This window comes from Euprymna scolopes, chromosome 5, assembly GCF_053919585.1.
Source record: "Euprymna scolopes isolate OS-2025 chromosome 5, ASM5391958v1, whole genome shotgun sequence".
NCBI classification, from domain to species: domain Eukaryota; kingdom Metazoa; phylum Mollusca; class Cephalopoda; order Sepiida; family Sepiolidae; genus Euprymna; species Euprymna scolopes.
The window spans coordinates 51,553,494-51,558,678 of record NC_136486.1 but is presented as its reverse complement, the minus strand read 5'-3'; positions in this window follow the sequence as shown (position 1 = coordinate 51,558,678).

The following is a 5,185-nucleotide window of genomic DNA, read 5'->3' as shown; positions in this document are numbered from 1 at the left end:
ACTTTCCTTCTCTATATTGTTTTAAGGGCATTTATTGTGGCTGGTTTGCTTGCGTATACTCACTCTTTGAGGTAACCCCAAAGGAAGAAAACTGCACATTTGAGATCTGGCGAGCGGGGTAGCCAATTCATCTCACAGTCACAAGAATTTATTCGGTTACCGAATATATCCTGGAGCGGATTTTATATTTCTCGTGCCGTGCGCGCGTTTCACCGTCCTGATGGAACCACATTGATCGAGTGACCCCAATTTGACTTGATCTCCTTCTTACTAATGTGAATAAATCCTCGGCAACACTCTCTGCTAATCTCTGACGATTCTCTTCACTTCTTGCGGGGTCTACTCGATTTAGGAAGGTCACATACAGACCCTTGCTCATTAAATTGAGCCACTATAGTTTTTATTGCATTGGGAGTTGAGGAATTTCTTATGTTAAAGCTTCGTCAAAATTCTATTTGAGTTTCTGATACCGAAAATACAACTCTACGATAAATATCCGCTTCTCGGTAGTGTACCGACTCATGACGAACTTGGAAAGGTTACTCTAAGTGATCTGAAAAAAAGAAAAGAAAAATATAAACAATTAAGAAAGTTATGAATTTTTCTAACCATAAGCTTCTTTTGGTACACCCAGTATGTATATATATATATATATATATATATATATATATATATATATATGATGAGAATAATTGAAATAGTATTCCTCCAAAATAGAGAAATAAAAAGGAACACACGGAGTCATCCGTTCATCACCATTTTGTCTTATTTCGAGATTTCCTCTGGATTTCATCCAGATGAAGTTTCGAAATAAAGCTTGATTATCACACACACACACACACACACACACACACACACACACACACACACACACACACACACACACACACATATATATATATAAATATATATATATAGCTTGATTATGACACATATATATATATATATATACACACATACATGCATATATATATAGCAAAAATTGAAGAATAGTACTCTGTATTTATTAATAAAATACGCATTATCTATATATATATATTTATATATATATATATGTATATATATATATATTTATATATATATATATATATATATATATATATATATATATCGCTTGATTATGTCCTAGAGCTGACATCTATTCAGTTTTGCCACCTTCAGCATCAATCTCTGCCTCTATACGGATCCGGAAATAGAAGAATTGCTTTTTCACAACGCCGGCGGAACTCGGGCTGGCTTTGGTGTTGTGGGAGATCATGTTGTTGATGTTCTCGGCGTATGGTCATACAAAATAGTCCAGAGGGTTAAGGTCGGTGGAGGAGAAACTCCCTTCTTGAGCCAAAACCTGGGTCTTTTTGGACTTTTGGCCTAGCGTTGAGTCCTGCTGCCGCACCCTGGTTCTGAAAGCGGTTACCAGCTTTTACCAGGACATCACCACACTCTTCAACACATGCAGACACACTTATGTTTGACTTTTAAGCCGACTTTGAAGATGTGAGGTGGCATTATTAGGCCCCTCATTTCAAACCACACACAGGACCATAATCGTGTCTGGTCCGATGCGTTGAGCTGTGCCCTTATAGTAGCACATCTCTGATGTCACTCGGTGAACATCGTTTTACTTACAGGCAAGATAGAAGTTTTCTATCATTCTTGGGATTTGTACTCAACAATACAGTAGTAGATGGTCTGCAGAAAGTTTAAGAAAATCAGATTTTATCAAGAAGAAATGGAATTATATTGTTTTTTCTATTCCGAGAATTTTCTCTTTCCACCCTATATACATATATATATATATATATATATATACTTTCTGAACATTATGTATATATATATGTGTGTGTGCTACATATATATATATATATATATATATATATATATATATATGTGTGCTACATATATATGTGTGTGTGCGTGTTTGTCTGTGTGTGTTAGAAAATATGTTTTTTTTATAAATTATATTTCACCTTTTATTTATACCAAATCGTTTTTATTTATGAAGCTAAACGTTATTACAGAGCTTATGACAAATAAATGACAACAGCTTATATCTCAAATTTCTAGATGTTTTCTATCTTACGATTCTAGTACGTTGATATGCACAATTCCTGACAGGATATGTCGTAGAGCAAAGTCATTCATTGAATTATTATATAACTCATTAACTCTATTCTGCCCTTAACCCATCAGAAGAAAAAGCACCTATCACCTCATTAAACGAAAACAAAAATTCATATGAGCATAATTAAAAAATCCGAAAATTAGAAGAGAAGTTGCAATTATTATAATATTATAATAAAAGAAAATATAAAAGTAATTGCAAATTCTCTCCCACATTTCAGATTTGGTAGTAATGCATATATATATATATATATATTTTACACAGTGGTCACCACTTATCAAGGCCCGGAAGCAACTCAGGGATAAAGGTTATTGCAAGTACATTACGTTAGTGTGGATATTTGATGAAGTGTTTACTAAAGGTGGCGGTTCATTAGGAATTTGTTAACGTTGGACTTGAACACATCCAAGTTGTAGTCAGGTGGGAAGCAGGCAGACGGAACAGAGTTCCACAGGCGTGCAGTTCAAAGAAAGAAGCTTTGTTCATGGAATCTATGTTTTGATTTAGGCACAGATAAAGAGTGGGGGAAATTTTTGACAATGGATTCAGCTAGACGGGTGTTTTTCGTGAAAGATTAGCGAGGGGAACCAGAGATTGGAGTTCAGACGAGCACCTACCATGGAAATAATGATAAAACAAGGATAGGCTCGCAACGTCTCTTCTGTGGGAGAGAAGTTGCAGGATACAGAAAAGGGCATCCCCCACTAACCCACGAAGTCTATTTTGTACTCTGGCAAGGCAGGATAGGCTGTTTTTAGCAGCTCCTGTACAGATATGGCAGCAGTATTCCATCCTTGGACGTACTTGGCTTTTATATAGATAGAGAATTGCATCAGTAGTGAGATATCTTCTGGAGCGGTAGAAGGATCCCACCATCTTTCCAGCGACCTTGGCAACAGACTTGATGTACGTGTTCCATTTCAGATCAGGAGTAAAGATCAAACCAAGAAGCTTGTGAAAACACGGGGCCTCTCCCAGACGAGAGCCATCCATCCCAATTGATGCCAGATGGGGAACAGAGCGTTGATGATGTAAGGATAGGAGTTTGGTTGTAGATGCATTAAAGCTAACCAGCAACGTCTTCCCCCACTGAACCACGCGCTCGAGATCAGAGGAGAGAGAATCAGAGAGAACTTCGTCATTTACAGTCTTTGATGTGTTGCCGTAGATGGTCGTGTGTTATCAGCATAGATGTCAACGAATGATTTAAGCATGTGTTAAGGGAGGGCATTGATGTAGATCAGGAAGAGAGTTGGGCTTAGGATTGACCCTTGAGGGACTCCAGCATTAATACTGCAGGCCTCTGATTTTTGTCCATCAACCACTACTCTTATGAGCCTATCGGAGAGAAATGATTTAATGATTGAGAAAACATTTCCAGTTATACCGTAGCAGGAAATCTTGTGAAGTAGACCCTTATGACATACCTTGTCGAAGGCCTTTGATATGTCAAGAGCAATTGCCCTAGAAAGGAAGCATTTGTCAATAGATTCACTAATCCTGTGAGATATAACCGTCAGCACATCTGCGGTAGATCTTGCAGAGCGGAAACCATATTGTGTGTCACTAAGAAGGTTGTTTCTGCAGAGGTGGTTGACTATTTATCTATTTAATATGGATTCCAACAACTTACTCATAAGACACAGGGCAATTATTGGTCTGTACTGAGAGGGAGATGACTTATCACCTGAATTCTTAAATACAGGGCAAACTGATTGATGTAGATCAGGTCTTCTGATGAGGTCTTCCAAGGAGTCGGAAAGCACTTCTCCTTTAGGCAGCGCATAACAGTCTCGTAAGTATCGGAGCAAGTTCTAGTTGAAACTTTATATATATATATATATATATATATATAGAGAGAGAGAGAGAGAGAGAGAGAGAGAGAAAGAGGGAAGTTAAGAAAATATATATGGCAATTAAGCTACACAGAATACTTCGCGTTTCATTCTCGTGAGAATTCATAAGCCTGAATAATTCTCACGAGAATGAAACGCGAAATGTTCTGTTTAGCTTAATTGCCGTATATACATTTTATAACTTACTTCCGAGCTCTCGCTATGTATTGAGCACTGTTAAATACTGAAAATTTGATTAAATGAAGTAGTCATATATATATATATATATATATATATATATATATATATAAGTATATATATACATGTATATATGTATGTATGAATATATATATAGTAATTCACAGGCATCTGTTTCGTCGTTTAGACGTGTAGCTAAGTGTAGCTAAGCGTAGCTCGTCTATTCATAACGATATTTAAACTAAAACAGCCATTCACATGCAAATATACTTATATCATAAGGTATTAAGATTTTGTCTCCTGAGAAATTGATAGATCAATTTAATCTGTTTTAATATCATAATCGTAAATATAATTATGACGCATGAAAACAAGTGAAAGAGAAAAGTCTTTGATCATACAAACTAGGGTTTCATCGAAAAGAAAGAGAAAACAAAACGTGTTGTTGTTTACAGATGACATGCTGGTGGAATACACTTCTACTATAATTAAGTTAAAGTATCTGCATTAAAGTATACATGTAGTATATATAGAAATAGACGTGTAACAAGAAAATTGTTTATTTACTATATTACGTAATGTTGTTTACGATTATTGTATAATACGTGTGATTCGATAGAAATCAAGTGACTGATTGATAATAGTCTTACATTTGGAAATGAGGCGTACCGCTATATTGTGAATAGTTTTATTAGTGAGCTTTAAGATGTGGTTGAAATCTTACATGTGAGAAAAAGGGATATTTTTAAACTCAAATCATTTTTTGTGTAGATTATACTTAAGTTTATATTTCTATCTTAAATATAATTTAAATGTGTTTTAATTTGTCTCAGTATATCATCGTTTTTTATGGAAAACTAGATTAATTTTCCACAGATAAATTTGTTATTTCATTTACTTTATTGGACCAAAGAAAATATACATTTACTTCTAATAGAATATAAAACTATCGAACCCTCTCTTGTTTTATTACCCTTTGTTTTTTTCTCATTTATTCGTATTAAGAGATGGACATAGTTTAAGGTGGTGA